Source organism: Lolium rigidum, chromosome 3 (genome assembly GCF_022539505.1).
Source record: "Lolium rigidum isolate FL_2022 chromosome 3, APGP_CSIRO_Lrig_0.1, whole genome shotgun sequence".
NCBI lineage: Eukaryota > Viridiplantae > Streptophyta > Magnoliopsida > Poales > Poaceae > Lolium > Lolium rigidum.
Genome location: NC_061510.1, coordinates 242,806,155 through 242,828,761, shown reverse-complemented (window position 1 = coordinate 242,828,761; position 22,607 = coordinate 242,806,155). Strand labels below are relative to the sequence as shown.

The 22,607-nt window shown below is 43.5% G+C and overlaps 1 pseudogene; it reads left to right on the top strand.

Annotated features, from left to right (window-relative positions):
- The first annotated feature begins 8,250 nt into the window (after nucleotides 1-8,250).
- Nucleotides 8,251-19,803, top strand: LOC124696279 (annotated as a pseudogene).
- The last annotated feature ends 2,804 nt before the right edge of the window (nucleotides 19,804-22,607 follow it).

Genomic DNA, 22,607 nt, shown 5'->3' with positions numbered 1-22,607 from the left:
AAGATGGACATGCATAGCAACTCACATGATATCCAACAAAAAATAGTTGATGGCGTCCCCAGAAACATGGTTATCGCTCAACAAGCAACTTAATAAGAGATAAAGTGCATAAGTACATATTCAATACCACAATAGTTTTTAAGCTATTTGTCCCATGAGCTATATATTGCAAAGGTGAATGGTGGAATTTTAAAGGTAGCACTCAAGCAATTTACTTTGGAATGGCGGATAAATACCATGTAGTAGGTAGGTATGGTGGACACAAATGGCATAGTGGTTGGCTCAAGGATTTTGGATGCATGAGAAGTATTCCCTCTCGATACAAGGTTTGGGCTAGCAAGGTTATTTGAAACAAACACAAGGATGAACGGTACAGCAAAACTCACATAAAAGACATATGGTAAACATTATAAGACTCCATACCGTCTTCCTTATTGTTCAAAACTCAATACTAGATGTTATCTAGACTCTAGAGAAACCAAATATGCAAACCAAATTAGCAAGCTCTAAGTATTTCTTCATTAATGGGTGCAAAGTATATGATGCAAGAGCTTAAACATGAGCACAACAATTGCCAAGTATCAAATTATCCAAGACATTTTAGAGTTTCTACATGTAGCATTTTCCAATTCCAACCATATAACAATTTAACGAAGAAGAACTTCGCCATGAATACTATGAGTAGAGCCTGAGGACATATTTGTCCATATGCAACAGCGGAGCGTGTCTCTCTCCCATAAAGTGAATGCTAGGATCCATTTTATTCAAACAAAACAAAAAACAAAAACAAACCGACGCTCCAAGCAAAGTACATAAGATGTGGCCGAATAAAAATATAGTTTCAGGGGAGGAACCCGATAATGTTGTTGATGAAGAAGGGGATGCCTTGGGCATCCCCTAAGCTTAGAGCTTTCACTCTCCTTGATCATATTGCATCATACTCCTCTCTTGATCCTTGAAAACTTCCTCCACACCAAACTCGAAACAACTCATTAGAGGGTTAGTGCATAATAAAAATTCACATGTTCAGAGGTGACACAATCATTCTTAACAATTCTGGACATTGCATAAAGCTACTGGACATTAGCGGATCAAAGAAATTCATCCAACATAGCAAAAGAGGCAATGCGAAATAAAAGACAGAATCTGTCAAAACAGAACAATCCGTAAAGATGGATTTTATTAGGCCACCAGACTTGCTCAAACGAAAATGCTCAAATTGAATGAAAGTTGCGTACATATCTGAGGATCATGCTCGTAAATTGGCGTAATTTTCTGAGCTACCTACAGGGAGATAGACCCAGATTCGTGACAAGCAAAGAATTCTGGAACTCGCGCAGTAATCCAAATCTAGTACTTACTTTTCTATCAAAGACTTTACTTGGCACAACAAAACATAAAACTAAGATAAGGAGAGGTTGCTACAGTAGTAAACAACTTCCAAGACACAAATATAAAACAAAGTACTGTAGTAAAAACATGGGTTGTCTCCCATAAGCGCTTTTCTTTAACGCCTTTCAGCTAGGCGCAGAAAGTGTAACTCAAGTAACATCGAAGGGTGAAGCATCAACATCATTACCAGCGGTGTTGGGAGTTTTATCAATTTTAGGCCTATAGTAATTCTTTGGTTTAGGCACCTTAGAGACATACATGAATTTTTGCTCCTTACCCACATAAGCTTTCTCATTAAATTTAAGAGAAGAAAAAGTTGAACCCAATTTTCCCATAGCTTCTTCAAGTTTACCAATTATATGGGTTTGATTATCATGGATAGCACAAGTTTCTAGAGTAGCAATTCTTTCGTTAATTCCTCCTAGGATTTTATCAAGTTTATCAAGTATTATCAAGTAATATTTCCAATTTAGTTTCAACACTACAATTTTTCTCTATGGTTTCCAATTTTTTCATAACATCCTCAAGGGAGGTTTCACTTTTAGTTTCATTAACAGGTGGTGTTCCAAATAAACTCTCAATAATGCAGCTAGTTTCTAAAGCGGGAGCACCTAGAAAGTTACCTCCCGCGAGACAATCAAGAACATATCTATTCCAGCTAGAGATACCAACATAAAAATTCCCGAGTAGAATAGTAGTGGAGTGTTTCTTAGTGCACCTATTATGGGCATCACTAATTCTATACCAAGCATCTTTTAAACATTCTCCCCCTTGTTGCTTAAATGAACGAACTTCAACTTCAGGATTACTCATTTTAACGATAGCAAATAAGGCAAACTAGATAAAGTAAATGCAAGTAAACTAATTTTTTTGTGTTTTTGATATAGCAAACAAGATAGCAAATAAAGTAAAACTAGCAACTAATTTTTTTGTGTTTTGATATAAGTGCAGCAAACAAAGTAGTAAATAAAATAAAGCAAGACAAAAACAAAGTAAAGAGATTGGGAAGTGGAGACTCCCCTTGCAGCGTGTCTTGATCTCCCGGCAACGGCGCCGGAAAAAGAGCTTGATGGCGTGTATTTCACACGTTCGTTGGGCAACCCCAAGAGGAAGGTATGATGCGCACAGCAGCAAGTTTTCCCTCGTAAAGAAACCAAGGTTTATCGAACCAGGAGGAGCCAAGAAGCACGTTGAAGGTTGATGGCGGCGGGATGTAGTGCGGCGCAACACCGGAGATTCCGGCGCCAACGTGGAACCTGCACAACACAACCAAAGTACTTTGCCCCAACGAAACAAGTGAGGTTGTCAATCTCACCGGCTTGCCGTAACAAAGAATTAACCGTATTGTGTGGAAGATGATTGTTTGCAGAGAAAACAAGTAAAAACAAGTATTGCAGCAGATTTGTATTTCAAGTATTAAAGAATGGACCGGGGTCCACAGCTCACTAGAGGTGTCTCTCCCATAAGATAAAAGCATGTTGGGTGAACAAATTACAGTCGGGCAATTGACAAATAGAGAGGGCATAACAATGCACATACATGACATGATAAGTATAGTGAGATTTAATTGGGCATTACGACAAAGTACATAGACCGCCATCCAACCGCATCTATGCCTAAAAAGTCCACCTTCAGGTTATCATCCGAACCCCCTCCAGTATTAAGTTGCTAAACAACAGACAATTGCATTAAGTATGGTGCGTAATGTAATCAACAACTACATCCTCGGACATAGCGCCAATGTTTTATCCCTAGTGGCAACAACACAACACAACCTTAGAACTTTCTCGTCACTCGTCCCGTGTGTCAATGCGGCATGAACCCACTATCGAGCATAAGTACTCCCTCTTGGAGTTAAAAGTAAAAACTTGGCCGAGCCTCTACTAGAAACGGAGAGCATGCAAGATCATAAACAACACATGTATAATAACTTGATAATTAACATGACATAGTATTCTCTATCCATCGGATCCCGACAAACACAACATATAGAATTACAGATAGATGATCTTGATCATGTTAGGCAGCTCACAAGATCCAACAATGAAGCACAATGAGGAGAAGACAACCATCTAGCTACCGCTATGGACCCATAGTCCAGGGGTGAACTACTCACTCATCACTCCGGGAGGCGACCATGGCGGTGTAGAGTCCTCCGGGAGATGATTCCCCTCTCCGGCAGGGTGCCGGAGGCGACCTCCCGGATCCCCCGAGATGGGATCGGCGGCGGCGGCGTCTCAGCAAGGTTTTCCGTATCGTGGCTCTCGGTACTGGGGGTTTCGTCACGGAGACTTTTTATAGGCGGAAGGGCAGGTCAAGAGGCGGCACGGGGGCCCCACACCACAGGCCGCGCGGCCAAGGGGGGCCGCGCCGCCCTATGGTGTGGCCCCTCCGTGGCCCCTCTTCGTCTCTCCTTCGGACTTCCGGAAGCTTCGTGAGAAAATAGGCCCCCGGGCTTTAATTTCGTCCAATTCCGAGAATATTTCCTTACTAGGATTTCTGAAACCAAAAACAGCTAGAAACAAAGAATCGGCACTTCGGCATCTTGTTAATAGGTTAGTTCCAGAAAATGCACGAATATGACATAAAGTGTGCATAAAACATGTAGGTATCATCAATAATATGGCATAGAACATAAGAAATTATCGATACATCGGAGACGTATCACGCATCCACATGCGGTGCCTGCGATACTTAGAGAGCTCGTCAGCCATCTCATGTTCCAGTCGGAACTTTTTGCGCTCCTCTATCTCCTTCTGCTTGGATGCCTCTAGGGCTTGGCGGTGATTATCGAGGTCCTCCGGAGTTGCGTTCGCGGGGATCGGCGTGGAGAACAGGTCCGGCGGTGGCATCGGCAGGTTGTGCTAGTCGCCGGCCATGAGGACGGCGGTTTGGCTAATGAGCGGAGGTCAGGTGAGATCGACGGACTCTGTCTCCGACTCGTAGTCCAAGTGTGGGAGGATAGAGTTGTCCTCGAAACCGCCCGGTGTGGATACCGAGACAGTGGAGTCGGCGATTGAGGCCGCAGTGATGGAACCGGCGACCAAGCCGGCCGCCGCCGAGTCGGCATTGTTGAGTAGGGTAGTGTCGTCCTCAGCGTAGTTGTTCCTCAAGACCAGCAGAGTGGCGATGTAGATTTGACTAGCAGGGACAAAGTCGCGTGTCGGGCTGAGTCGAACGGCAGAATCTCCCGCCGACTTGATCGGGTCGGTGGCTCCCGTAAAGCCAACAAACAGATTGATCATGCTGATCGGCACCATCACGGCATGGGTGAATGGCACCAAAGCCGGGTAGTACCTACTCGGCTAGATGTGGAGGAAGTCTCTGGTAGCGATCATCTGGTCGGTGGCCATTGGCCGGTAGATCGGCGAGTAGGCTCTCACAGCGAACCTGAAGCTTGACGTCCCACAACCCACGGTGGGTGCCACTCTCGTGGACGTGACCATAGTATGTGCTATAGGGTGCATCACTTCAGAAGTGTGGAGCATGGGAGACATAGCCATCTACAGATCGAGATTGTGCAAAGACACGGTTTTACCGAGGTTCAAGCCCTCCGAAGAATAGGAGGCCTACTTCCTGCTTGTTTGTATTGATTGGAGATATTACAATGTGGTGGCTCAAGATTCGGGTATGGCGGCTGTGAGCCGGTAAGGTGGTGATTAAATCTTTCTAGGGTTCCATGCAGTGGGTTTGCATGAGCATCCCCAGTTAGGGTTTACAAGGATAGCGGTGAATCGATTAGCACCACACATGTCTAATGGGCTTTGGCCCTACTCACCTTGGCATCATCCAGGTGCATTCACGGGCGACCTCCTAGATCCGGTCACTATGGTGAGTGGCTTGCATGTACTAGCTCCAGCGAGTGCTTCTGGTAATGGAACCCATGGGCCACATCCCCATCAATTATCCTCGTTCAATGGAGCTATCTCGGCTTTGCGATCTAAAATATCAATAATTCTCAAGAGACAGTCTTTTTCTATCTTATATGTACCACTTAGATTTTGCGCCCAGCCTCCATGAAATTGTCTTAAGATGTCGTATTTTATTTTGCCAAATTTCAAGCACATTCGATCTAGCCGAGATGTAGTTCCACTCTTTGGTTACCATCTAAGGGAACCCATCATGTATCAGCCAGACCAATTCAAAAAAGAAATTAGATTTATTGCCCATGAACGCTTGGTCACCCGACTCCAAAAGAAGAGGAGTATGATCATACCCAGATCTAGTCAGGGCCCTCACAAATACCAACGAAACTTCGTGCTCCCATTCCACACTAGCAATGATATCCAATTTCTCATAGGTGGGTGAGTGTCTACGATTCGCTCAGCTAAATTGTCTACCGGAGTGTGCTAATTCTCTAAGGTCAAGACTTTCAATAATGACATTGAAGATAAACGATCAGCTGGTTTTAAAGTTATCATTATTTTTTTATTAATTTCTTCTAATGATGTTGAAATCTCCTCCAACAAGAGTAGGTAAAGGTTCATTTTCGTAAATTCTCAGTTACTCCGTTAGGAATTCTGGTTTTTGCTCCTCTTGAGAAGGCCCATAAACCACTACCGAAACCCACTTAAAGTTGTCAATCTTAGAGGGACAGTGCTGGGCGTCCCCCGGGGGATCTGATTTCTCAGCCCCCGGGTCCCCAGCCGTCGGATCGGCCATCTTAAACGGTCAGATCTGCTTTTACTGGATGCAGCAAAAAATACCTCCCGGCAGCAAAAAAATAACCCGTTTTTGCTACATTGTAGCAAAAAACGGTTCAGCCACGAAATCAAATAAAAAGACTGAGCTCGCCGGAGACTCGCCGGAAACCTCGCCGGAGAGTTTGTAGCAAAAAAAAATGCTATTGTAGCAAATATACAGATATCGTCGGAGACATCAACGGAAAAGTCGCCGGAGACATCGCCGGAAACCTCGCCAGAGACCCCATATCAAACATATTGTATAATTGTAGCAAAACCACTGCTAAAAATGTAGCACAAATGACCTACGTTGGTAGCAAAACCCGCCTCCGCAGGTAGCAACACCGCAGGCCTAAGGCAGCAAAACTCCTAACAAAGCAGAGGAGCTCGAGATGGAGGAAGCGCTGGTAGCATCGGCGGCGACCGCCTGTAGCATCGGCGCTCTCGGTTGGTAGCACCAGTGACAGCCACTAGTAGCATCTCGAATTGGCCTACACAGCAGCATCGTCGACCGCCGGTAGCACTGGCGCCCACCCTTAGCAGCAGCACCCCGTGTAACGTTTGTAGCTCCGGCAGCCACCGCTCGTAGCAAAACAAAAAAACTTTGCATCGACCGCTCCATGACCCGCAGAAAATCCATGACGAAGGGGCAGCTACGGGGCGAGCATGGGACTGGTGCCTCATACTGAAGGTGGAGTTGCAGTTCGCGATGCACGGCCTCGTCGGGTCGGTGGTGTTGTGCTCGTGCTGGCTGTAGGCATGGCGGCGGAGGAGCGGTCATGGGGCCACCGGAGGAGCAGCACGGTCCTGGGTGCGGCGGAGGAGCAGCATGGTGCTAGGGGCGGCGGTGGAGCAGCACGAAGTCGTGGGGCCGTCGGAGGAGCATCACGGCCGTGGGCGGCGGAGGAGTTGCGGAGCCGTGGTGGCGGTGGCGGCGCGTCGTGGGGAGAGCTACGCCTGAACGTGGGGTACACCGGCGGCGGAGGAGCGGCACACGATTGGGCTGCGACTGGCTGAGGGAATCGACGGCGGCGGGTGGTGGGGAGAAGCGGCGGCGGCGGTTTCTTCTCCATGCCATGACCGGAAAAGGCACAGAGAAGAGGATGAAGAGGAACGTGAGGCTGGGAAGAGATAAGGCAACTCACCTGCTCACCTGTGGGCCCCGCGGACGCGTGTCGTCACCAGGAGGCGGGGGTTGCCAACGTCCGATCCCCCGGGGGGATCTAATCATTTTCCATCTTAGAGGCACATATAAAACTTCACGCACCTATCCCCAGTAACCACATTCTGAATGGTTAACGTGGCAGCCTTAATTCCTACCAAAATCCCCTAGACCTTCCTATCGGTGGTACACAATAGCACTTTGAAATTCAAGCCCCCTGAAATATGATTAAGAAAGGGTACAAAAAAATTACCTCTCGCCATTTCTAGAATTACAAATAAATATAGCTGATGATCACTTATAGTATTGTTAACAAAAAAGTGCTTAGCCGCATCTCTAAAACCATAATTATTTCAAAAACTTCCTTTTATTTTAACTAAATTTAGGATCACTTTTTCATACTTAAAAGAACGCTTCTACGCACCACTTTTGCTACATACTTTCTTTCCTTTTATACACCTTAGTTATTTTGGTCTCACGGATCCGCATGATCTTCCGATCCTAGATGATCCTCTTCAGAAAGGTCCGTCGAAAGGTCATTTGCACGTTCAAGAATATCAATATTCTTATCTAGGTCGGTCTTAGTTATTCCTCAAGGTTTTCAGAAAGCACAATTAGACTTCTCAGATTATCTTTCTCTTTAATATTAGCTATTGTTGATATAGTATCTGATTTGGAGGTGCCACTAAAGAAATACCCAGTTTGGACGCTCTAGATAAAACCACATCATCTGGAAAAGAACATGAAGACAATTTGGATGTGGATGTAGTACCTGAAGAAGAACCTTTGTTCTTTTTCTCGGTAAGATGTTGAGCATGTTCCATTTGAGTAGCATCAGCATTTTCCTGACCACAAATCCGCTCACTAGTCTGGACTTCCTCCGATATAGGCGAGATCCCTCCAAAAGCAATAAGATCATCTCCTGTTTGTATCGACCTCCAAGGTAAACTGTAGTACCCGCCAGGACGCAATGACAAAACTGACAGTGCTAGCAGGTAAAGAAGGACTCGAGCCATGGCCCTGCAATTTGATTTGCCCTCCTTAAACCCTGACTCCTGGGACATCGCTAATTCTATCAAGAGTTGGCTGCACCTCTGTATATCCAGTGCCACCTCGCCTTGCAGAAAAGGAGCACATTCTCTTCTTATGCTTGCTAGCTGGGAGATTTGGCGAGAACGCAACAGGCGTATTTTTCAGAAAAAGGAGCTTTCAGTTGCAGCTTTAGTTTGTAGAATACGTGATGAAGCATCCCTTTGGAACATGGCTGGGGCTTCTCTTCCTTTTGATCCTGGTTGAGGCATGTCTCACTAGTGTTTTTCTTTTTCTTTTCCCCTCTTTTTTAGGTTGTACCTTGGTTACTCTCCTTTCTAATCAACGAATTTAGCAGTTCTCCTGCTAACATTCAAAAAAAAAAAAACAATGAGACATTGGGATTCCAATAAGAACTAAGCATCTTGACAATGATGGCAGTGAGTCACTGACTTGTGGTAGTGGGCACACTTTTCAGTTCTTATAAGCACTTAGTGACCTCTGAAGTGATCATACAGTTTTTCTGTTGTACTCAACTAATAATTCCCTTCTGAAATTTAAATACCCCACGTTATAGAGATAGTATTGCCTATTTAAAACAGCTTTCACCGGTTCAATTTTTTTAGTAATTATCACCATATGTGTGGGCTCGGTGGAGCAGCATTTAATATTTGATAACACAATTAATGAGTGTAACACTCGTCAATCAGTCAAAGCTAACAGATTCTCGATCTTTCAATGTAGAAAGAAATGAACTATACAAAACAAGTGAATAGTAAAAGGACAGTACTTGGCGTCCCCGCGATCTAAATTTCCCAGCCTCTTGGTCCCTGTGCTGACACGTGTCCACGGTCGGGTAGCAAAAAAAATCCGCTTTTGCTTCAGTGTAGCAAAAAACTGTTTGCCCACGAAAATAAAGTAAAAAAGGTTAAGCTTGTCGAAGACCTCACCGGAGACAAGTCGGAGACCTCGCCGGAGACCCCTAGCAAAAAAATTATGATATTGTAGCAAAAACAATCTCGCCGGAGACATCAACCTAGATCTTACCGTAGACCTCGCCGGAGACCTAGTAGCAAAAAAGTTAAGTTATGTATACGACTCTTTTGCTCTCAAACTCTCATATGTATCTACATACTATGTAATGAATGGTGCACAAGAATGATGTTGAATTAGAGTAAGGCGTTCATTGCTGTTACATATAGACCAATAATTTCAGGAGGAATCCATATCAATATGATAATAATCTAAATAACAGTCTGTTGTTGGGAGCCCGCGGGTGTGGGAGCCTGCCGATCTGCGTGGATGCTGCCATTGGGTTGTTCTCATGCCAAGACGATGTTCTGCTTGATACCGACCCTCATTGATCTGGCCGCACCTGATGCGCATGTAGATTGCTGGATGGGATGAGATTCAGTCGTGTGCACCCATATTTCTAGTCGTGCGGCTTCGGGAGGATTTGACGCGAAGCTTCGCTGTCTGTTGCCATCATGGGACATGTCGGTTTTTTATTTCCATGGAGAAGACAATGGCGGCCGAGGTCTGAGGTCTAGTAATTCGTGGCAATGAAGACTTTGCTTGGTGTTTTTTGATTTGCAGCAGCGACATCAACAAGCGGGGATGGTAGCACAAAACGAGTACATAGTCTTATCTTTCTAGGTGAAAATTCAAGATCAGACGTTAATTAGTTCTGCCTGGTAATGGCCTTGTTAAATACATTGTTTTGAGAGGGCGGACTTGCTTCATGGTGAAAATTTAAGATTTGGTCTTAATTGGTTGTGTGTGGAAATGGCTATTAAAAGTATTGTTTTGAGAGTATGGACTCTAGGTAGTGTCTTGGCAGTGGTTTGTGTTGCGGCCACACGATTTTAATCACCATAGCGAGATCTTTTGTTTTTCTTCTTCATTTTAGAAGTTGGGTTGTGTGCATCGTAATGTCTTTAGAACATTTCGTTAGTACAGAGGCCGGATATAATTGGTATCTTCGCGATATTAATATATTTACTTTATCAAAAAAATCTTGGATCCTGCCACTGAAAAAACCTACTAAGGAAAAAAAATCTTACATTAAAAAAGAAGGAAATGCCAAGTACAAATGATCACTACGACGGGGAGTGTTGTTTTGGAATATGCTCGCGTATGCCCCCTCTATTTTAAAACTAGATGATACCCCGCGCGTTGCTGCGGTAGCTTGTAGTAAGAAAGTATGGATAAATTAGAAATAGAAAATAGAAATATGTTTAATATAGTTGCTAGCTTTGTATTGTCTATGCAAAGGAAAAATAATTTCTTCAAAATGGATGATGCACGACAGGGTGGACAATACAATAAGAATTACAGGTGTATATTGCACAACAAATATATAGCCAAAATGAGAAAAACCATATCCAAATGCTGTATAACAATTTTCAATGACTCACGAATAATACTATTGGAAACGACTTTTTACAATCAGCACAAAAATAGCCTGAGAAAATATACATAATAAGGCAACACCAATCAATAGAAAGCTCTGAATTTAAGCCCATTCATCAACAACGATTCAAGCATTGAACTTGGCATTCCTCCCTTCTTTTCCAATTAATGTTATAAGGCTGGCTATAGTGGTAAGTATCATGTTGTAGTATCATGCATATGATACTTGTGTATTGTACTATCTCTATAGTGGTTAATATCATGAAGTAGTATCATAGTTATGCTATATTTATTACTTTTTAGAATCTCAATGTAAATGTGTGCACAAGATTTGTTTGGTATTAACTTTTCTCGTGATATGCGCTATGATACAGTATCCACCTATGTTACTCTAATCTCCTCTCTCCTCTTTAATTAGCTGCCACATCAACATTTTTGTGGACCAATGTGTATGATATTAGCTATGATACTAGCACTATGGCTAGCCTAACCTGTTTCAGAGACAATGGCTAGTAAGTTACGTAGATAAGCTACAACAATTAAGGGAGAAGTAAAAAATCATTACCAATTCTGCATAGATAAACATAAATAAAAAGGTGTAGGTCTGAAGCAATTCTAGAACAATCAAAGAAGAACAGTTTGTAACAATAATTAAAAGAAGACATGTTGCTTACATCTATAGATTGGGATTTTGGAATTTGAGAGCACAACCACAGAAGTTTTGCACATAGCAAAAATTTTTTTAAAAAAAATCAAATTTATCCTACTACCATGATAGCCTGAAGACAAATGCCTGCAGAAGTGTTAGCTTTGCTTATTCCAAACCTGCACCAACTTAGCTCGTTAGGTAGTGCTTAGTTTTCTGTTCAGAATAACAACGGTGGTCAGGTGTACTTAGTCAATGCAATGACCAAGTAGTATCTTGAGCAGTTTGGTAGCGGATCGAGCTACATGTTCGTGCGTGGGATGGCACAGCCACAGTGCAACGTGGTGAAAGACTCACTCAAGTTTGTTATCTCAACGTTCTTTGCTGTAATCCTTCAGACTAAAAATAGAAAAGATAGAACGGAAAAGCTGCTACCTTTTACACAGGCAAAATCCCTCTCCCGTGTATCTTCGTATGTGAGAATCCCTGTGATTGCGCTGAGATAATTCAGGTATGGTACTGCAAAAAGTAAGGAGTGATCAATCACCCTCATTAACATTCAGAATAAGGAGTTTTTAACGTCAAATTTAAACAGCATAGAAACAGTTTCATAATATAATATTCCGAGGTAGGGAATAATGCGAACGGAAGGAAATAATACACCTTCCTTCAGCTGTTCACAGATCAATAAAGGTCTACACTACGGTGATGGCAGATTCAAGGCTAACCTGCAAGGCTGCAAACATCAAGATAATTCAATTGATATGACCGTTTCAAAAAAAAAAAATTCAATTGATATGAGAAATATTAAGTACACAACAATACCGATAAATAGAAGATGTATTCAATGATAAAGAAGATTGTGGAAGCATACATGAGAGGGAATTCGTGCAGTGTTGCAAGATAATTTCTCCAGATCTTTTGTCGGAAACCTCCAGTGGATGATAGGGTCGCCTTCCTCAAGAGGTTTCAATGAACTAACTGATAAAATCCAGAATGTACACAAACGCAATCAGCTAAAGAAAACCAGACTAATCGATATCAATTCTGCAATGCAACCTTGAACGAAATTCCAATCAAATCGGGGAAGGAAAAACCTCGAGCAGTTTTCGAGCGGGAGAGCAACCTAACAAATTGAGAAAAATATGTGAGGGGATAAAAAAAGAAACAGGGGAGAATCTGGAGTGGACATCAACCAAACTGGAGACCACTGTCAGAGATGGACGCAAGCAGGCGGGCACTCGGCATGTCCATGGAACACCGGGAGCTTCTTATAGATGAATGCGCCGGTTCAGTACCTAGTATAGCAATTTTTGTGTATTTAATGACGGATGATGAATGACATGCATCATGGGTCGGTTTCACGAGCAATTGTGGCGAGGAGGGTATAGGTCGCAGCAGGAGGATTCGTGAATTCGGCGGCGGTGGACAATGCAGCAAGATGAACGACAACCAATATTTTTTTATAGGAGGAAGGGCGAGTTTTTTTTTTTTTTTTGAGACAAGGAGGAAGGGCGAGTGGTAGGTCTGTCTCTTGCGCGTCTCTAGCAGCCCATGTAGGGATGCCCATCCAAGTACCAAGAAGTCCAAGAAGAGACACCCAGGCCACGCACAACCATGGGTGACGCCCAGCCCATATCGAGAAGGGACGCGCTAGGCGTCGGTCACCGGATACGTGCTCAAAAATCGGTTGCACTCGCGTTCGTCAGATTAGCATCGTATGGCTAGGATATTCCTCACGTCGCTCTCAACTGCTGCGCCGTGTCAGGTGGTATGCCCCGTCGCTTTCGGTGCTGCTGCTCCGCATGGTCGAAGCGTTATTGGCTAGCATGCAGGAGTATGATGTGCTAGCTCTATACATGCATTAACTTCTCTAGCTTCATGCACTAAAAAAGGTAGAACTGCTATGGTTACACACACAAGTTACACTTGAATAGGTAAATATGTAGGTTAGGTTTGTAGCGACGACTTTAAAATAGAAAAATAAATAAAATCACATGTAGTTGTGCAATAAAACGTAGTTAAACAACATTTTTTGTACAAATTTATTTACAAGAAAAATCAATTCTACAAAAGTATGGTTAAGCAACATGTCTTTACTGCAATTTGACTTACAACAAAAATTACCAGTATTTTTAACAAAAATCAGATAATATTACAATAAAAATAGTAGACTATTACAACAACAAAATATCTATGTTTACAAACAATGTAAAGTGGTCAAGCAACAATTAATTTTCTACAAATTGAATTACAACAAAAATCACTAACGATTCCTGCAAAAGTCGCAAACGTTTACAACAAAACATCCACATGTTTGCAAAAATTGCAAAAGTGGTAAATAAATAATTAATTTGCTACATATTGAATTACAACAAAAACTACCAACTATTTTTTACAAATTTCACAAATAAGTACAACAAAAATCCATATATTTGCAAACAATGCAAAGTGGTCAAGCAACAATTTATTTTCTATAGATTGAATTATAACAAAAATCACCAATGATCTTTACAAAAATTACAAGCAATTGCAACAAAACATCCATATGTTTGCAAAGAATACAAATGTTACAAAGAAATGATTAATTTGCTATAGATTAAATTACAATAAAAACCACCAACTATTTTTTACAAAAGTAACAAATGAGTACAATAAAAATCCATATGTTTTCAAACAATGCAAAGTGGTCAAGCAACATTTTTTTCTATAGATTGAATTAAAATAAAAAAACACTAACTATTAGGGTTCGCCCGCCGTGAACCCGGCTCGCCAAAGGCCCGTGCGATACATTCAGTGACCCCGGGCCAATTCCAAATCCTCCATCGCATCCCCCACGAGTGTTGTAGTCGTGTTCATCGGAGTGATGAAGATGTCATTGCAAGCATATATTCTTGGAGGTTTTGTATGGTGTAAGATACGTGCAAACTTAATCAAGGGGTTTGTGGACATTCCCGGACAAAACGTGGGATGAACTAACCAACTCCATGGCGACTGACGAGCTACCAAGTTAAGCGAGCTACAACAGCTAGGAGCCTAGGAGCCATCATGCGTGCAATGCATTCATTAAGCTAGTAGCTAACAAGCTGACTACTAGTGATTGCACGCGAGCATGCCTGCTAGTGATAGCTAGCAGCGTGCATACACATGCATGGAGAAATCATGTGTGGTAGAAGCCTAGAACTCAACTAGCACCAGAGCTCATGCCTGCGGGCGGAAATCTCAGCTAGCTGCACATCGTGGGGCCCAAACGTGGACGTGATACCGGCCCATGGAGCAACCGATCTTTTGCCCCGGATCGGTCGGCCGGGCGGAAGCATTTTCCTATCGACAAACATCGGGAGAGCTACCAGCGTGCGATGATAGTGCAAAGCGAATTAGCGATGACGTGAACTCACCAGAGGGCTGGAAAAAATTAGTAGCGGGGGACTCCTATTAAAAGATAAAAGATACATCTTACACACATTAAATTTTCTAAAAGAAATAGAAATAAATATATGCATGTATATCTTCACGTGCTATGCGCTCACAAAGTCGTTTCATGAAAAATTAACTTGTCATGTGGCATGTGTAGAAAAGACAAATTTAGTGCTAAAAATAATGATTTTTACAAGATAAATTTTCTCTTTTTTACATAGATCACAAAATTTATTTATTTTCTGTGAAACTTGACGAACTCGCATATATTGAAGAGATGTACATGTAAAATGTTTTGTCAAATCTTTTTACACTTTGAAATATAATTTTTTAGTAGAGGGAGCATATGCACCGAGAGCCGAAATAAATTTCTGGCTAGGACAGCAGTACTGTACATGGTTCCATACCTACAAACAACACTGTTCTATACACTTTTAAAAAGAACCGATGGTAATTACCCTTTGTAGACCTTTCGATACAAATCGGGCTCTATGGAAATACACCTCTTGCCTACACTATGGATTATGTATTGCACATGACAGCCCGTTAACTTTTTATTAATGAAATTCTCTACGTTCAGTGCATATGCTTTATATGGATACGTGAGCATTTGGTTGTCTAGCGTGTCTCGATCTATACCCGATCCATGCATGTAATGAAACGGTGTCTACGAGGAACTAGACACTTTTTTGATATAGTAGAAACGGGACTTGGCGTGATAATTCTGAAATTCGTCCCTGACAGAAATTGAACTCCGGTCGTTGGGGTGCGCCACTGCGATCCCAACCACTGAGCTAAGCCCACGTTGTCCTCCATGCATGTAATGTTGGGCCGGCCAGCGGCACAGGCTGACACATGGGATATATACAACCTCTCCGTCTCCCCGAGCTCGCTACGCACACACCGTGGTTCACGAGTGCAGGGCTGGCCCCTAGGGCGGGGCAGAAGGGCGCTCGCCCTGGGCCCTCAACATTTAGGGCCCCAGACCAAGATTTGTTCGCACATTTAGTAGAGTACACTTATATTCATACTCCTTAGGCGGTAGAGTTTGAAATAATTCTAGAAAATATAGAAGGTTGAAGTTGCAGCTTGACATGCCTATACTCCGACTCCTTCTCAAATGTGCAGAACAACGCCAACCCTCATAATTTTTTTTCCGATTATTTCTACTTCTCGTAGTCAATTCACATGTACACATGTACACAAGTAGCTATTTGTATAAATAAAAATCATGGTATATAGTTCGTGCCATCAATAGAAATAAATAGTTTCAAACGACTTCACCAAGATTTTGAAGAGCATAGATCTTTCAAATGCAAATATTATTTAGTTTGTTATTGCTTTACTATGATATTTATCTTGCTGAATAATAATATTTTTTTAAGTTTTTTTTGTGTGTGACCAAGTGGTGAAGCTTGACCGAGATTGTTAAAGGGCCCAGAACACCAATCATGCTTAACTTTTAAGTGAAATATATAAATTTAGCATAAATAAATATCTTTAAATAATTTTCTAGAGTAGGGGGGGGGGGCATCGCCCCCTGACCATGCCCTTGGAAACTTAGCCACTATGAACAAGGGGCCCAAGGTGTTGTTTCGCCCTAGGGTCGCCGAAATCTATGGACACCTTGGGAATGGGCCAATAAATAATAATGAAATTACCCTGATAATTCTTTTTCTCACAATCTTCATTCCGAGCGGCGCCCTTCCGAGCGGCGCCACAGTTTCACCGTGTGGCGCCGATGGGAGCGGCGCCACACATCCTGCCACGTCAGATCGGTGCACACATCAGCGTCGACCGCGCCACGTCGGATGGGCGAGTGGCGCTGCCCGCACGGGCGCCACACAGTCAGGTGTGGCGCCGATGTGAGGGCGCCACACAAAAGGGTTAGATGGGTGAAATAGTTTGGCCGGAGGGTCAGTCTGTGCTATAGTTTTAGTAAAGGGTTATTTTTGTGTAAATCGCCTCTAAATTTCTAGGCGGTACCTACATCTACTTTTACTTATTTATGCAATTTCTATTTTTAGTTTAGAGTTTTTGAGAGAATGATCGTAACTGATCCAACAGTAAGAAGTGTGAGAGTGTTATCATGTTCTAGAAAATCTTGGGTACTATGTATACTAAATTTTATTCTAGCTAAGTATGCTGAGTGTTATCATGTTCTAGAAAATCTTGGGTACTATGTATACTAAATTTTATTATAGCTAAGTATGGTGTGCTTTGATTTTATTTCAGGTATTTGTTAGTGAGTATGCTGTTAATTATCCAAGGGATGCTGGCAATGGAAGCCTTCTTTCATTGGCAGAGGCTGCCTCGTTCCTTATTGGTTAGGGCATCTCCAACGGAGCGACGCAAACGGACGTTGAGCAATCGTTTGCGTTCGCGTGGACCGGAAATGCGTCTGGCACCACCTCAAGCGGGGCGACGTAAAGTGACCGGGCCGTCCGCGGAGACGCAAACCTGGCCCAAATATGCGCCAGGTTTGCGTCTTCGCGGACGCTCCGTGGTCGCGCCTAGCGTCCGCTCGCTTCCCCACGGGCCCTCATGGCAGCGATCCAGGTTCGATCGGCCTCGAATTCACAACGCGCGATTGTCAACCACCGGTGTGGTAATCGCGCCGATCAACCGTCGCAATGGAGCGCCGAACAGCCGCGGAAGAGCAACCGCCGGCCTCTTCGTTATACGCGCCGCCGTTAATCCGCGCAGATTATAACCCCTGCGTCTACGGTAATTCAAGTTCAACCGCATCCTTCTTCTTCCTCTTCTTCTTCTTCTTCTTCTCCAACACCGGCACACCATGAGCGACTACACGCTGCCGTCCGACTCGGAGAGCGAGGGCAAGTCGCCCGGATTTCTGCATTGGTGGGAATCCCCTGCGACGCCAAGCGATCCGGCCTCAATGCTCCGACCCTGCCTCCACGTCGAGTAAGGAGGAGGAGGACGGAGGCGGCAATGTCAGCGAAGGCCAGGAGGAGGACGGAGGCGGCGCTGACAGCGACACCGAGGACGAGGAGGAGGGGCAGGAGGAGGAGGAGGACTCCGACACCAAGTTTGCCGGGTTGGAGGCGCAGGAGGCGCGGACGACAAGGCTGCGACAAGGAAGAAGGCCAGGGCCCGGGCAAGGGCGCTGGCGCGGGCGGCGCGTCGTTGTCCGTTCACCGACGATGACGACGAAGACGACATTTCTTCCAGTTTCAACTCCTCGACGGGCGCGTCGTCCTCCAGTTCCTCTTCCGACGAGGAGGTGACAAGCAAGAGGCGCAGGAGTTTGGACGACGAGGCAGGGCCTTCTAACAAGAAGGTCAAAAATTAGTTTTAGTTTATATGTTTTTAAATTTGTTCTTCTTTGAATGTTAAATATGTTTGAATCTATTCGATTGAAGTATCCGGTGAATTGTTTAGGCTATAATCTATTCGATTGGAGCAACATGACATCATTGAGTACTATTTTTTCGCGTTTAAACTTGCTCATTCAACAAAAATGAAAAGAAGTAGCACAAAAAAAATACTTGCATGTCCAAAATGCGTCGGACCGCTAGAGCTAGCCCCCGACGCAAACAGACATTTCGGCTTTGGCGGTCATTTTGGCGTCCGCCAGGCGACGCAAACGGATGTCCGCGGACAATTTGGACGTCCGAAATGCGTCGCGCCGCTAGAGATGCTCTTAAAGAATAATAGGTAATCTCTGTCACTCCTCCCTTCTGCTTTTGAGGATTGGGAAAACATCGCAAATGCATATGGTTGTCCTTCTATCAAGAATAAGTTCTCCCGGTGACAGTGTCTTTGACAGTATCTTCTTAATGTGGAATTAAGTAACAACAATTTCTTTGAGAAAGTGTCTTTGACACATGGGCATCCGTGCTCCCTCCAATTTCAGATTTTTAATTTTTTTAAAATCTCACATTTCTATGTTTTTAAAAATTATGGTGTTAAATATATAGATAGATATATACAGTATGGGTGTATGGAAAAAAGTCCCGTTAAAAAATACGTTGTATTTTGGAAAATATAAAAAAGACAAATTTGTGATAGTAAATGGTAGTACAATAATATTAAAATAGTATACCTCTTTGTCAGAAATTAGTTTATTTTGTATTTCTCAAAATTTAAAATATTTTTTACCGGATTTTTTTTGAGTAGAATCCTCCTGTACTTATCTATCTATATATTTAACGTCATAATTTTTGAAGAAATAGAAGTGCGAGGTTTTGAAATTTTTGAAAATCTGAAAGTTTAGGGAGCACTGGTGCCCATGTGCACCAAATCCCTATCCCAATTCTTTGTTGTAAGTTAATGAGATGATTCTTTGCATTCTCCTTTGCAGTGATATCATCCACATGGTGAGCTATGCTCCACTCTTCGTAAATGACAACGACCGCAGGTAAGTACAAATGGCTTTGTCCTTTCTTCCCCCGTAATACTAGTATTCTTGTTGATGACGATTTTATTGATTATGTCTGAACACGATTGGATTCCAGATGCGATAGTCTTCAACTCCTGGCAACAGTATGGAACTCCTAGTTACTGGATGCAGACATTTTTCCGTGAATCAAGTGGTTCTCTGATCCATCCTGTGAGCCTCGCTTCCAGCTACTCTAGTTCACTGGCAGCATCTGCAATCACCTGGAAAGACAATGAGGATATGTTCCTGAGGATAAAGGTAAACTCAGGGGTTCCGATTTCCTCATAGCCTGCACGTGATTACTTCAGTTATATACATAATGGGTAAACTTGCCTTGATGTATGAAATGGCGCAATCCACATGCGACAATACTTATGCGCATTTACATACTTGCATAACAACCGGTCCACAGACATGGTTTGTACTGATGGAGTAGCATGTTTATATCTGAGAACTTAGTACTCATCTTCTGCAGATTGTAAACTTTGGTTCGCATTCTGTGAAGCTAATAATATCTGCAACTGGACTTCGAGCTGGTGTCGACACGGCAAGATCAACTGTGACTGTTCTGACATCCAGTGATTTGCTTGATGAAAACTCGTTCAGAAACCCAAATAAGGCAAGATGATGCCTTTGCTTTGCTTCTGTACTTTTGGTGTAAATGTGTAATACATTATACTAGCACTATGCCCACATGTTGCCACGGAGTAACAATAACTTAAACAGGAATTATTTAAATAATGAATTTACAGTATGCTTTACATGTTGAGCATACCTTGTATTTTTTTCTAATAATATGCACTATCAACACAGTTTCTTTTTCAAAAGAATTGTCCGTCCGTTCAAAATTATTCGATGCAGATTTGTCTAGAAACATATGTTTTTAGACGTGTTTTTGCTAAGTGTGTAAATAAAAGCGAATCTAGAGAAATCTGTGTCAATTAATTTGAAAAGGAAAAGTATTTTATTTTTCTTTAAAATATGTATGCTAGTTTAGACATCACAATGCGACCAAATTAAGGTGAACCCCTTTTTTATTAAAAAAAACAATCTGTAGTGACCAAATTTAGTAGTACTCCGACACTGGTAGAAAAACAGGCTTCCGGGAAGCCCCATAAGTCGCGAAGGTAAAGGAACCGCGACTAATGGGGTCTTTAGTCGCGGTTCGTGTGGCGGACCGCGACCAAAGGCCTGGGCCCAGGGCGCACGGTGGCCAGCTGGTGCACGTGGGGGCTTTAGTCGCGGTTGGCCGGGCCAACCGCGACTAAAGTGCCGAAGGCCTTTAGTCGCGGTTGGCCGGGCCAACCGGGACTAAAGCCCCTCCCCTATATATACCCATCCAGCCATTTGGAGCCAACACTTAGCCATTTGGAGCCATTCTCTTCACAAACTTCACAAGTGAGTGTTAGGTTTGCTTTTGGTTCCTCTTATGCACATAAGGTGTTTGATGAAATGCCCCAAGAGCATGAAACAAACATGATATGAAGTGTTGGAGCCACACTTGAGCTTTCTCATTTATTTTTTCCTCCTCGATCGCGGTTAGCAACTTGAACCTTTGATGTGTCGTCATTGATACAATATGCATGTGTGTGTAGTTCATTGTTTAATTTATATTGTTTGTAGCTAGTTAGTTTAACAAATGCATGATGGTTAATTATATATTTTATATTATAATAATGCAGATGAATCGGCAATGGATGTACGGTAACCGACTCTCCGGCGAGTTCGATACGGGTTTGAAAGATTTCCTCGTAGTGGCTAATGCGAACAAGCGGGGGGTTTTGTTATCCGTCCATGTGTTAAGTGTAAGAATCGGAAGGGTTACTCTTCCTCAAGAGATGTTCACATGCACCTGCTTCGGCACGGTTTCATGCCAAGCTATAATTGTTGGACCAAGCATGGAGAAAGAGGGGTTATAATGGAAGAAGATGAAGAAGGGGATGATTTCATCGATGAAAGCTATCTTTCTCATTTCGGTGATACTTTCATGGAGGATGCTCGAAGGTGAAGGGGAAGGTGAAGGGGAAGGTGAAGAAGAGGATCCCGTTGATGATCTTGGTCGGACCATTGCCGATGCACGGAGACGGCTGCGAGACCGAAAAGGAGAGGAGAATTTGGATCGCATGTTAGAGGATCACGGGAAGGCGCCGTACCCGGATGCGATGATGGTCCGAAAAAGCTGGGCTGCACACTCGGATTTCGTTGAAATGGAAGGCACGGGCGGTGTAGGCGACTCGGCATTTGAAAACTTTTCGAAAATGTTGAAGAATATGTTTCCAAAGAATAACGAGTTGCCCGCCGATACGTACGAAGCAAAGAAGGTTGTCCGCCCTCTAGGTTTAGAGGTTACGAAGATACTTGCATGCATCAACGATCGCATCCTCTACCGCGGTGAATACGAGAATTTGAATGAATGCCCGGTATGCACTGCATTGCGTTATAAGATCGGAGGCGATGACCCTGGTGACGATGTTGAGGGCCGGAAACCCGGGAAGAGGGTTCCCGCCAAGGTGATGTGGTATGCTCCTATAATACCACGGTTGAAACGTCCGTTCGGGAACAAAGAGCATGCCAAGTTGTTGCGATGGCACAAAGAGGACCGTAAGTCGGACGGGGAGTTGAGACACCCCGCGGATGGAACACAATGGAGAAAGATCGACGGAGAGTTCAAAGATTTTGCAGGCGACGCAAGGAACATAAGATTTGGTCTAAGTACGGATGGCATGAATCCTTTTGGCGAGCGAGCTCCAGCCATAGCACTCGGCCCGTGACTCTATGCATCTACAACCTTCCTCCTTGGTTGTGCATGAAGCGGAAGTTCATTATGATGCCGGTGCTCATCCAAGGTCCGAAGCAACCCGGCAACGACATCGATGTGTAACTAAGGCCATTAGTTGATGAACTTTTACAGTTGTGGGGCAGACACTGGTGTCCGTGTGTGGGATGAGCACAAAGAAGAGGAATTTGACCTACGAGCGTTGCTTTTCGTAACCATCAACGATTGGCCTGCTCTTAGTAACCTTTCGGGACTCGTCAAATAAGGGATACAATGCATGCACACACCGCTTACATGAGACCGAAAGTGTACATTTGCCAAATTGTAAGAAGAACGTGTACCTTGGGCATCGTCGATTTCTTCCGAAAGGTCATCCGAGTAAGAAAGAAAGGCAAGCATTACAACGGCAAGGCGAGATCACCGGCCGAAGCTCTGCGGAACACTACTGGTGCTGAGGTATTTGATATGGTCAAGGATTTGAAAGTCATCTTTGGAAAGGGTCCTGGCGGACAATCAGTTCCGAAGGGAGCTGACGGGCACGTAGCCATGTGGAAGAAGAAATCTATATTCTGGGAGCTAGAATATTGGAAAGTCCTAGAAGTCCGTGATGTCTACGTTCCCCCTCCTTTCCTGTAGACAGTGTTGGGCCTCCAAGAGCAGAGGTTTGTAGAACAGCAGCAAGTTTTCCC